Below are 14,209 nucleotides of genomic sequence, written 5' to 3'. Positions count from 1 at the left end.
AAATAACTATTAAGCTTATTTATATTTATAAATGAATGAATGAATAAGTAAATATGAAGAATCCCAACTGTTTTCAACATTAATAATAATCAGTGAACTAGTAAATAAATAAATAATTATAAAATTTTTGCTATATTTAATGAATGAATAAATGAATGAACAAATAAAATACTTAAAAACAGTTAAATGTTGTTTTTTTTAAATAGTTTGTGTAAAGAAAATGTATAAGCCAAAATAAAGATGCTGTCATTTAATTTAATTTAAAAATAATAAAAAAAAGTATTATAAAAAATAAAAATAATTTAATTTAATTTAATTTAATTTAATTTAATGTAATTTAACTTAATTTAATGTATGCATTTTTTAATTGAATTATTATATGGATGACAGCAGCATGAACATTTTTCTAAATATCTCATTTTGTGTTCCACAGAAGAAGGAAATTCATATGGGCTCGGAACAACATGAGTAACGGTAAATATAAATTGCCGAATTTTCATTTTTTAGCTAACTGCTCGTTTAAGGGTCAGAGAGAGGGTGGAAAATGGTTGTATTAACCTAAATTATGACTGGTTTTGGTGCAAGAAAGCTTGACTAACCTTATGACTGGATTTCTGGGAAAACTGCTTCAACATGCTGTGTATCCAATATGACGTGTCATTCTTTATTAAGGGTATTTAGGGAGTGGCTCGCCACTCAAAAAGCTCTGAATAATAGAGCTGCTAAAGACCATTGTCCCAAGTGTTGCTATTGTGACCTTGCACTTGGGATAGAACCCAAATGACTATTCTTACCATAGACGTCTTAACCGGGTTAACTTTTCCAACTCCTACAAGCCAACAAAATGCATCTTGTCAGCCAGCAGAAGCCTTTGCAGTAAATTTGTAATTCTTTTCTCGGTTAAGTGACCAATTCCTGCCGAGCTGAGCGAGGTCTCTCTTCATAATATCTATCCAAACCTTGACAGGAAGCATATTTCAGTGTGCAGGATTCATGTGGTGACTAATGTTTGGTCGTCTACCAGCCCTCCCTTCGGCTGTTAGAGCCGCCGCTGAGAAGGGGGAAGAGAACGAGAGCGAGCCAGCTTCCATTAATGTTTTTCCACTTAAGGGGAAAAGCTCAGCCAAACCTGAGAACACCTCCTAAACCCACTTCCAGTGTTTGCTGCCACTGCGAGCGCTCAAGCTGACAAACACACCAATGCCATTTCCTTCTGGCAGCCCCTCCTCTTAGAAAAAACATATTTTGACAGGAAGTTGGTACGTTGGCCAGTTTAGGTAGCTTGTATCAAATCCATTAATAGCTTTTTGTAGAGCGTACATGGGTGTTTTGACAAATTGTGACCTCTGGATAAGTTGAACAACATTCTTTGCGGTTTGCCTCAGTTTTAATGGAGCCCAAGGCTATAACAGAGCGAGATAATGAAACTAGCGCTGATGTTTAAAGCTGTCAGTTAACCAGGACAGGTGCACAGTCTTGAACAACGATGTAACCCCAGGCAAAGCAGACTAGCGCAGGTTTGTTAACACAAGCAGACAGCTTGCTTGTCGTCTTCTCATTCAGAGTGTGTGTAACCCTTCCTTACCTGTTTATTACCTTTTTTTTATTTAAGGTCTGGAACATAAGTTTGTGAACTAGGAGTTTGCAGTGAAGCCAGTATACGCATCTGTTGCAATGGCAAAAGTATTTGTATCTGTATTTGGATACAAACTATTGTGGGTGAGGCTTACCGCAAATTGGTCCAGAGTATACAAATTGTATTCCTTTCATAGTTAACATATAACAAATGTGACCCTGGACCACAAAACCAGTCATGAGCAGCACGGGTATATTTGTAGCAATAGCCAAAAATACACTGTATGGTTCAAAATGATCAATTTTTCTTTTATGACAAAAAACATTAGGACATTATGATTATGTTCCATTAAGATATTTTGTAAATTTCCTACCATAAATATGTCAAAACTTATTTTTGAGTAGTAATATACATTGCTAAGAACTTTTGACAACTCAGATTCCAGATTTTCAAATAGTTGAATCTCAGCTAAATATTGTCCCATCCTAACAAACCATACATCAATGGAAAGCTTATTTATTCAGCTTTCAGATAATGTATACATCTCAGTTTAAAAAAAAATATATGCTTATGACTGATTTGATGTATGTATGTATGATTTTAAGATCCATCTTTGTACACTGCCAACAACTAAGTGATTCATGCACAACTATTACAAAAGGCACAAACATTCAATGATGCGCTAAAGGGAAACGCAATGCATTAAGAGCACAAGAAGAACAAGATGAAGTTTTGCAAATTTTTGTATAATATTATATTTTTTTTCCATTTAGTACTGCCCTTCAGAAGCTACAGAAGATACATACATGTTTCACAGAAAACAAAATAAGTATAATTTACCCTGATCTTTAAATTCCAAAAGTTTTCACCCTCCAAATCCACTTCCAAAACAAAGATTCACATATAACGTACTCACCCCCTTATCATCCAAGATGTCGTAAAGAAATTATGTTTTTTGAGGAAAACATTTCAGCATTTTTCTCCATATAATGGACTGATATGGTGCCCCGATTTTGAACTTCCAAAATGTAGTTTAAATGCGGCTTCAGACGATCCCAAATGCGGTTGTAAACAATCCCAGCCGAGAAAGGGTCTTATCTAGAGTAACGATCAGTTATTTTAATAAAAATAATACAATTTATATACATTTTAAATGCTCATCTTGTCTTACTCTGCTTGGACTGCTTTTGTTCCAGTTCATGACAGTTAGGGTATGTCGAAAAACTCCCATCTCATGTTCTCCCTCAACTTCAAAATCGTCCTATATCACTGTTTTACCTTTTTTGTTAAGGGTGTTTGATCTTCTTTGCATGTTCACTTTGCAAAGACTGTGTCGGTACTTCTGCAGCGATGTAGGATGATTTTGAAATGATTTTTGAAGTTGAGGGAAAAAATACGATTGGAGTTTTTCGACATACCCTAACTGTCTTGAGTCAGAATACACAGAGTTCAGGGAGAGAAAGGCAACATGAGCGTTTGAGATTAAAAACTATTTAATTTGTATTTTTTGAATGAAAATAATGATAACTGGATCGTTTGAAGCTGCATTTAAACTGCATTTTTTGGAAGTTCAAAATCGGGGCACCATAGCAGTCCATTATATGGAGAAAAATCCTGAAATGTTTTCCTCAAAAAACATAATTTATTTACAACTGAAGTAAGAAAGACATGAACATCTTGGATGACAAGGGGGTGGGTACATTATATGTAAATCTTTGTTTTGGAAGTGGACTTCTCCTTTAATGCATTGCGTTTCACTGAGTGTATTATTAGGGTATTTATGTTTAAGTTTATTACATACATGAACATATAACTAATTTTATGAAGCTTTTATGAGGGGGTCCCTCTCAAAGCAGTCATCATATTTGGGGTCTCATGGCATCAAAAAGTTTGAAAACTCCTGATTCAGAATATCCTAGCATTGTTATGACAAGTTTTACACTGGCAAACACTGCTAACACATTTTAGAAAATACAAAATACACTTTAACTGTTATATATTTAAACTTAAATGAATGTGTACGGCCTGTCTTTCCGTGTACCCCTGTGTCTGTCTGCCTGTCTGTCCCACAGCCAGATTGTGTGCATATCTGTCTCCGCACAGGACCTTCCCTCTAGCCATGAATAAATTATGCCTGACATGTTGCAGGAAGTTCCTTTGGCAGCAGATACTTACAAACACTCAAGTATACACTCAGCAGTACCACCGTACTGGCTCTTCCCAAGTTTTTCTAAGTAAGTGCGTCAGTTGTTGGCAGAGTGGAACATATCATATGAGCTTTGTTATTATCAGCAATCTGCACACGTTCACAAAAGATGCCTTGCTATTGGTAAACCGATCACTTCTATTTGATATCTCTGCGAATTAGCCACGCTTAGACAGAATGACACGTGACGGCACGGCAAAGCCAACAGGAAATGTCATGTGTTAGTCGGCACTTGTCAGGGATGTCTTCTCTATCAGCGCCCAGGCCAAGAACATAACAAGACTTGATGACTTACAGACAGAAAACAAGACGTTATACACTTTAACATCTCGGCTAAGCCTGAGTGAGGGCAAGATTGCTCTCATCTTCCGTTAAGCTTCCATAATAGCCTCAAATTCCACTCAAATGACTTAATTGTGGTGTAGTTTTACGAATGCTGATTTTCAGGTAAATCGAGAAGGCGTCATCGTCAAGCCTGGATAGCGATTCTCACCCCGGAGGCTTTCATTGGATCCAACTAAAGGGCGTCTTGCCCTGTTTCTAGCGCTGTTACCAAGGAGGCCAAAGAGACACAGGTAGCTAAGGAAAATTGACACACAACCAGCCACCCACACTTAGACACATTAAAAAAGGGGAAAAAGTTGCATAATTGTAGAGAATGTCAGCCAGCGAGCGCGCTCCACATCCTCTAGTGTATATCCTGTTCTTTCAGAAGGGGTTTTCTCCTCACACTCCCGAACAAATGGCAGGAACTGGGCCTGGAGACAGGGAGGAGAAAGAGACAGGGGATGCATGGGCTTTAGGCTCTGCGAACAAGCTTTTAATGCAACGTGTTGAGACGGATTACTCTTCCGAGCCCTCGGGGGAAAACCTTTTCAGCAGATCACTTGCTCTTCTCTCCTTCTATGGAGTTTTGTATGCAGGTATAGCTTGTAAATCATTGGTGTTTCATGAATGGGGAGGAAGGGCTACTGAAATCTGCTTTTTAAATGATTCACTAACTTCAACAGGTATCAGGTGTTCTTGGTATTGCTACACAGGTGGGTCAAAAACCACGAAGCACTGAGTATTTTGATTTAGGGACAGTGAAACAGTGGAGACAATTAAAATCATTTGGTTCAATCACCAAAACACATAATCATTCCTATTATTGCATCATTTTTCAAGTAATTTAGACCCATCTGAGAGATGTCAAATTGTTTCATTTTATTTTTGCACATATAGTGTTGAGTGCATTAGTCAACTGCAACATTTCAACCCTGTTATTATACTAAAAACTGACAAAAAATATTTTCTTTAATTTATTTTATAATTTACCATATAGTAAGTACATGCAATTAATTAATATTACTCAGTACTGTAAGTGTATAATTACACTGAAACCAAGTCAGAACTAAATGATTGATTAGTGTAAATGTGCACCCCTGTTACCCATTATTGCATCATTTTTAAAATACATTTTAAGTAGTTTATACATTTTATAAATGTTGTTTATTCTTGTTTATTTACTGGCATTATCTAGAAATAATAGAATAAAACAAAACAAAACATGGTTTTAAACCGTATTTAGACAGGTCTGAAATTAAAGCAACAGGGTTGAAAAAATAGCAAACCTCATATAAAATAAGTAAAAATAAAACATTTTTTATAAAAAGTATCATTTGGACCGAATACAAACTGATCTTATTTAATTTTTACACAAATAAACTCTATTGTCTCTATTGTCTTCTATTTCTCAAACTTAACATTTCAACCCTGTTATTATAGGAAAAACTGATAAAAAAAATATGATCTTTAATTTATAGGAAATAAGGTTATCAGTAACTACACAATCAACATTTGGTACCAGCTAGCCACAATTAAATAATAGAAATATTCAACTCTGTTACCCATTCCAGCATTTTTAAATGCATTTTATGGAATTTGGACATTTTATAAATGCTATTCATCCTTGTGTTTATTTACTGTTAATTTCTAGAAAATAATAAAATGAAACAGTTTAAACTTTATTTACACAGATCTTAAGTTAAAGTAACAGGGTTGAATATATATATACAGCTCATATAAAATGCATCATCTGAACTCATATATAAGACAACAAATGATTTTATTTCATTTTTACCCAAATAGTGTTGAGTGCATTTGTCAAATTCAACCTTTCAACCCTGTTATTATAAGAAAAAAAAAAAAAAAAACTTTAATTAACAGGAAATATGAGGTTATTAGTAATCACAAATCAGTAATTTGATACCAAATCATCTAGTCACAGCTGAGTGACTGCTTAATTTAGACTAAGTATGCAACCCTGTTACTCATTCTGGCATGTTTTTTTTTCATTCATTTTAGACTTTACAAAGGAAGTTTATTTATTTATTGAAAATAACAAAATAACAGTATTTTGCATTTTGAACTGTTTTTAGACAAGTCCTAAATTAAAGTAACAGGGCTGAAAAATCCAACCTCGTATAAAACAACCAGAAAATAAAACTGTTCATAACTTAATTAGTTTGACCTCCTGTGGAGACAAACAACAATTTCTGAAGGTGAAGAATGTCTTTTCAATGACCCATTTTCAAAAAAGAGAAGACAAAGTTTCAAGTCCCATTTTGTATCCTTTTGTGGAAAGCAGCCCTTATTTTTTTGTCTTCACCTTCCTTAGAAAGCGGCTTAGGTTGAGAGCACGAGTGAATGAAGCTCGTGTTTTTCTCCAGATATGGCCTCATCCACAGTTTCTGTCACAGAATAAATATTCTGTCAGTCAGGAATTAGCTGGAGGCTTTAGAAAAACCTGAGAATTCTTCTCAGTCAGCTCTCTGATTCAACACGAAAAACAGAACACGTAGCATTTCAGGGGCCTGACCCCCTAATTAAGACTCAAAACCCCCCAATACAAGTGGCAACACAAAAGCTCTCGAGTGCATTTACCATTAGAGACGTGGCCTGGTGGGTAACGCGCTTGTTCTGACACATTGTCCGGTGGCGCTTATACAACCCGAGTTCGAGTCTGACTCGGGTCATTTCCCGACACCCTCCCTTCCCTTTTCCATTTCCTGGTACCTCCATGGTTGTGCTGTCTGTAAACTAGGGTAAAACAACCCAGATTGTTCACGCTACATGAGGAACGTTTCAACAGTGTTTCCAAACAATCTTTCAGTAGCTACTAAATGCAACACGTTAGTCAGAGTGCGTATTTTCACTTGCCACCAAATAAACGTAAATGTCCTTGGTTAAGTGCACCATGTGAAGTTATAAACGTACAGTATGTGGAAACGAATCCCTCTTTAAATAAATTGTGAGATGATTAGCTGTAACAGCCTTGAAAGTGGGGGGTGTGACACCACTGAGGTTTTCATTGGCGAACTGGCCACGCTAATGTTTGCTGACTGGATTTGCCGCCAAAAAGCCCTGAAAGTCCTCCACCTCATGGCCTGACTGTGTGGTCTCTCCACTAGACCCTGTTTCAGGGTTTTCCTTTGACTGAAAGCACCATATTACTCTCTCGCCAAACCTTTAAATGGAACTATGGTCTTTAAGATGGTCATAGCGGTGTGATTTTGGTCCGTCCCAGCATATGTTAGGTTTTATATTTCAGAATCACTCTGCTATCATCTCAAACCTCAGTATGATTCCGATTCCCATTCCAAGCTCGAATGAAACTGCATTAATATTTTTTGCCTTATAGACCGTCTGGCTTGCTAACTGGAAGGCCAAATAAAATAAAAGTAATTGCATATTCTGAGAATGAGAGCTATAATGCTGTACTAAAACAACTCTTTATGTTGTTGTTTTTCTTGGCGACGTAGTTCACGTTTTGATTTAAGTTTTAATAGTAATAAATTGCGGCGGTGGTAAGTACCAGTGTGTTCGGCTCAGACCCACGTTCCCAAAGCCTCTTAGTGGAGAAGCTAAAATAAGTCATGGTTTGTTAAGGCTGCGGAGGCTGCCATTATGTGGTTTGATAGATCCTGTTAGCGCTAAATTTAAGCAGAAATGAAGTACCTCATCAGAATCTGTGGCTGTAAGACAACAGCACACTCCAAATGGGGCTAGACGACACTTTTTCATTTGTTATTTACAATCTGGCTCAGGATCTAGATGTAGAGAGGAGGCAAACAGCACATCGGATGACATATAGGCCTAAAGAAACAAAACAGCAATGCTAATGTTAACTTTGCAAGTGTTTTATTGTCAACAGCGAGGAGTCCAAATTGCAAAGTATAAACAATGCTATGAAATGCTAGCTTTTCAGGTGCATGATTATTAACAAAGTTGCTTTCACTCGCTCGCTCGCTCGCCCACTCACTCACTCACTTACTCACTCACTCACTCACTCAAATAAATAAATAAATAAGTAAATAAATAAGCCTCTTTTTAAGATTAACATAATTTAATTAATTATAAAATTGATTTAATTCATTGTAAATTCTATTTGAATTGACTAATCTTTACACATTTTAATTGAATAACTGATTAAGGATTTTTCTCTCATTCAATTAAAAAATTATTAAATTCAATTTAATAAAAATTACTATTTATTAAATTGCTTAAATCTGAATTTTGTTTTATCATAATGTGACGTAGGAACTTACATTTATTGTTATAGTTTAAAACAGTTTGAAATAAATAAAATATTACATACAAAAAACTTTTACAAACTAGAAATTAAAACATTTGAATTAGAACAATTAATTAGAAACTAACTGAAATGAAATAAGTAGAGGTATTAAAATTACTTAAGATTAAATAAAAAAAAATAAATAATTATTATTAATAAAATAATAATAATAATAATAATAATAATAAATAATTATTATTAATAAATAATTATAAATACATAAATAAATAAAAAGTTTTTTTTTTCAATTAAATTGTGTAAATCTTAAAAAAGAGAGGATTTTTTCTTTATATCTTAAAATTTGGGTTTTATCCTTATGTGACTTAGGAACTTACATTTATTGTATTTTATTAGTTTAAAACTGTTTTGATATAGTTAACTAAAACTGAAACTTTGATAAATCAAAACTTATTTTGAAATAAAATAAGATCAAATATAGAAATAAATTAAAAGATAGAAATAAATTAAACAAAAACATAAATAAAAAATTGAAATAAGTGGAGGTATTAAAATGACTTAAGATTAAACCCAAATTAAAAATATAGACCAATCAATCAATCAATCAATCAATCAATCAATCAATCATTAAACAAGCCTTTTTTTTTTCAAGATTAACAATTTAATTAATTGTATCATTCCATCAAATTGAATTGAATAGTTCTTACACATTTTTAGTGCATTAAAAATAATATGTAAGTATTATTAAATTAAATTTTACATTTTGCTATTAAATAAATTATGTAAATTGTAGAAAAAGGGGACTGTTTTTTTTAATTATTAGTTTAAAACAGTTTTGATATTGTTAACTAAAACTGAAACTTAAAAAAATATAATTAAAAACTAACTGAAATAAAATAAGTATAGATAATTAAAATTACTTAAGTTTTAATCCGAAAGAAATATAATAATATTTATCAATCAATCAATCAATCAATCAATCAATCAATTTACTTAAACTTAAACTAAACTAAATTTTATATATATACAAAATATAAAATTAAAAATAAAAACATACAGACAGACAGTCTTATTTTCGTGTTTTATAGGGGTTTTGGCCACTCTTCAGCTGGTCAGACTGGGCAACCAGTTTAAACCAGCTAAAATCAGCAAACTTTCACAATTTAAGCAGGTTTTGTCAACAGATTTAGCATCATCTGTGTAGATCTCTGTTTGTATTACATCACACACTTGTATCTCTGTGAGATCAGAGTTCTAGATTTTCCGCATGAGTTTCCAAGCTGGAAGTCCAACTCCAGTAGAACTCTATTGTACTTCTTTTCAAGCAGGAACTTGGAAATTTTGACTTTCAGTGTAGCCGGCAAAACCACAATTTACTACTTATTGAGTAGCTTGAGACAGGAGAGAGGGGGACATTAATATCCCAGAGAGTCATTTATTAAACAAAATAATGTATATCAATTTTCAATATTTTATTTCATTTTCCTGGAATAGAAAGACTCTCAATTATTATTATTTTTTTAATAATATTTTTTGTTGCTTTTTAGATGTGCACTAGATGACCCCAAAGCTAACAGAAGCAGACTAAAAGCTCCTGTTTAAACTGTGGTGAAAGCTCTGAGGTGAAGTTATTCCTGCAGTAAGAGGAGCAGCTCAACAGCTGGAAACAGAATGGTAAAGATGTTGTTTAAATTGACTGTGTTGTTTTTGAACAATTGCCACTAATTTGCCATCTGGTTTGAGCCCCATTGTGGTGAGCTTAAAAGAACATTAGCAGGCTTTTCAGAGATGGGCTGAGTGTGTGCTACGGTTACGGTGTGTGTGTGTGTGTGTGTGTGAGGAGTTTTCGGGACACAGAGGTTACAGCCACAGCAGCACCTTAATAGCCGAACATGAGAGGTGCAGTATTCAGTGTCAAATGAGATGTTCTCCTGTTGTTGTTAGTGAAAGACTGAGTCTGCACCTGCCTGTCAAGAGTGTGTTCCTCATGTAGAGGTCACTTTAAAGAAGCCTTCATTGTGTCAAGTGGAAAAATCTTGCTCTTTAAGTTGCTCAAGACAATTAATTTGTTGAAGAGTTTAAATTATGTGATTTTATTTTATGCTTTCGTTAAGTTTTGATATGAAACCACCTGTGTTGGGGGTAAACACTATTATGCAATCAGATTACTTTTTTGAAGTAACTATAAAGTAACACATTACTTTTAAATGTACAAGGAAACAAAAAAAATCTACATTACTTATCTAAATTAGCAAGTTATTTTGTTTTCCTGTTTATTCACTGACCATCTCCCATGTTCACAGAAATTGGGAGTGAGGTGCAGAGGTGCTTCCTTCAGCCTGATGCTTGGTAATTTCACTTTTGGCATGAAAGGGCCTTTACAGTTGCCAGTAATGTAACTTATATAACTATATATTTAATAAATAAGCAAGTTCAGCCCAGGTGACGAAAAGTAACAATTGATTACTTTCCATAAAAAGTAACTCAGTAACACAATTAGTTCCATTTTTATGGCGTAACACAATATTGCAATGAATGACTATTAAAAGAACCTTTTCCCAACACTGAAAACCACTATGCATATGTTTGTTATTTTGTATGTTTGTTATTTACTTATCCTTGATTTCTTTTTCTTAATTATCTAAATATTTTTTTCATTAATCGTAAATAATTTAGTAATGAAAAAAGTTGAAGAGCTTGATTTATCCACAAATTAACTAAATAATATAACATGGGTTAAATATGTATGTATCTATTTAATCAATCAATCAATCAATCAATCAATCAATCAGTATACACAAGATATAAGAAAAAAACATTATAAGAAATTACTTTTATAAGAAAAAAAGGAAAATAAAACTGAAAAAATTAAATCATATAAAGTGATTTATTCATTCATGACATATGTAAATCAGGTAATACAGGATATCAATAAGAAAAAAATGTAATCACAGTCAGAAATTAATTGAATCATATAGCGTGATTCATTCATTCATTCATGATATATACATAAATCAGGAAGTACACGATATTTAGTGAGAAAAAAAATGTTGGTAATCACAATCAGAAATTAATTGAATCATATAGAGCGATTCATTCATTCATTCATTCATTCATTCATTTTTTAAATATGCATAAAACATTATGGTAATCACAAACAGGAATTAATTGAATCATATAAAGTGATTCATTCATTCATTCATTCATTAAATATGCATAAAATAGTATGGTAATCACAGAGGTAACTGAATCATAAAGAGCGATTTATTCATTAATGAATTAATTCATTCATTCATTAAATATGCATAAAACAGAATGGTAATTACAATCAGAAATTAACTGATTCCTATGTAGTCATTCATTCATTCATTCACTCATGTATTCATTCATTTATTAAATGTGCATAAAACAGTATGGTAATCCCAATCAGGAATTAATTGAATCACATAGAGTGATTCATTTATTCATTCATTCATTAAATATGCATAAACAGTATGGTAATCACAATCAGGAATTAACTGATTCCTATGGAGTCATTCATTCATTCATTCATTCATTCATTCATTTATTCATTTATTCATTTATTCATTTATTCATTTATACATTTATTCATTTATTCATTCATTTATTAAATGTGCAAAAACAGTATGGTAATCCCAATCAGGAATTAATTGAATCATATGGAGTGATTCATTCATTCATTCATTCATTCATTCATTCATTCATTAAATATGCATAAAACAGTATGGTAATCACAATCAGGAATTAACTGATTCCTATGGAGTCATTCATTCATTCATTCATTCATTCATTTTCATTCATTTATTCATTTATTCATTTATTTATTAATACATTTATACATTTATACATTTATTCATTTATTCATTCATTTATTAAATGTGCAAAAACAGTATGGTAATCCCAATCAGGAATTAATTGAATCGTATGGAGTGATTCATTCATTCATTCATTCATTCATTCATTAAATATGCATAAAACAGTATGGTAATCACAATCAGGAATTAACTGAATCGTATGGAGTGATTCATTCATTCATTCATTTATTCATTTGTTCATTTATTCATTAAATATGCATAAAACAGTATGATAATCACAATCAGTGATTCATTCATTCATTCATTTATTCATTCATTCCTTCATTCGTTTGTTTGTTCGTGTCCGTTCGTTCGTTCATTCATTCATTGAATATGCATAAAACAGAATGGTAATCACAGAGGTAACTGAATCATAAAGAGTGATTCATTCATTCATTCATTCAGTCATTCATTAAATATGCATAAAACAGAATGGTAATTACAATCAGGAATTAACTGATTCCTATGGAGTCATTCATTCATTCATTCATTCATTCATTCATTCATTTAAATGTGCAAAAACAGTATGGTAATCCCAATCAGGAATTAATTGAATCATATAGAGTGATTCATTCATTTATTCATTAAATATGCATAAAACAGAATGGTAATCACAATCAGTGATTCATTCATTCATTCATTCGTTTGTTTGTTCGTGTCCGTTCGTTCGTTCATTCATTCATTAAATATGCATAAAACAGTATAGTAATCACAATTAGGAATTAATTGAATTGTATAGAGTCATTCATTCATTCATTCATTCATTCATGGCATATGCATAAAAAAGTGTGCTAATTGGAATTGGAATTAATTAATTTGTTTATTATTTGTTTATTTGTTTGTTTTTGTGTTTTTGTAAACAAATAAGCCTAAAAATAACCCAAAATAACAGATAATTTTTTAAAAGCCCTTCATAAATTACTGTGTGTGTTAACTTCATTTCAGATTTGTTTTTCATTTTAGGAGAAAGTAAAATTACAACAAATGGCTATTTGTGACATACATGAGATTTTCTATAAAAATAAATATATATATATAGTAGCTATAAACGAATGTGAATAGTGTAGCTCAGATCATGTGGTCTTTGAGAAATGAGCAGATTTGAGAAATGTTTGAGTTCATATTGAAACTAGGCAAATCTATAGGCAAATCTGAGCACAATTTGCGACAGTTATAATTCAGAGGACGCAGATGTATGATTTCTCAGAAAAAGGCTGAGGAACAGGAGCCTTCACTAAAGGCCCAATTTACTGGTCTATTTACTGGTCTTCTTTTTATTGCTGCTTAAGAGAAACAATTCAGATTTCTCTTTCTTATTAGTGTGTGTGTGTGTGTGTGTGTGTGTGTGAGAGAGAGAGAGATCGAGAAGAGAGAGAGTCTATTGTTGTTGTGTCCAGTTTCACTGAGCTGATGACTAACTGAATTTCAGCACACTAATCAATAGACCCCTTTCACCTGCGCACACACACACACACAGACACACACACACACACACACACACGCACGTCCATCTGAGAGACAGGGAGAAAGATCCCTAAGGTATTAGGCAGGTAATGCATTATTGAAGAGTGCATCTTGCCAAGCAGACTGTCCTAAAATAGTGTACTACACTGCAGTCAAGCACACAAAAACACTGACCACAGCTAGATTTTCCTGCTTCTCAGCTACTTTGTAAACCAAGGTAAAACCTCCAGCTCTTTCTGACAGAATGCGCAGATGCTCCGCTGCTGCTTGATTCATCCAGAAAGTCAATAACAATGTAACACTGTGTTTATTTTTAAAAACCATTAATAATGCATGGAATTATGGGTTTGTGTCAGAATTGTTTATGGTGAACGTTAAGTCAAAAATCAATCCTACATATGAAGTTGAGCTCGATCGTAAACATAAAAGATAAATATATCAATGTTTTATTCAGCAAGGACAAGACCATGAGGAATTAAAGTTGTGTGTAAGACATTATTTTTAAGAAACAAAAT

The sequence above is a fragment of the Labeo rohita genome, chromosome 24, assembly GCF_022985175.1.
Source record: "Labeo rohita strain BAU-BD-2019 chromosome 24, IGBB_LRoh.1.0, whole genome shotgun sequence".
Classification (NCBI taxonomy): Eukaryota; Metazoa; Chordata; class Actinopteri; order Cypriniformes; family Cyprinidae; genus Labeo; species Labeo rohita.
The sequence above is the reverse complement of the archived record's forward strand: the minus strand, read 5'-3'. Positions refer to the sequence as shown.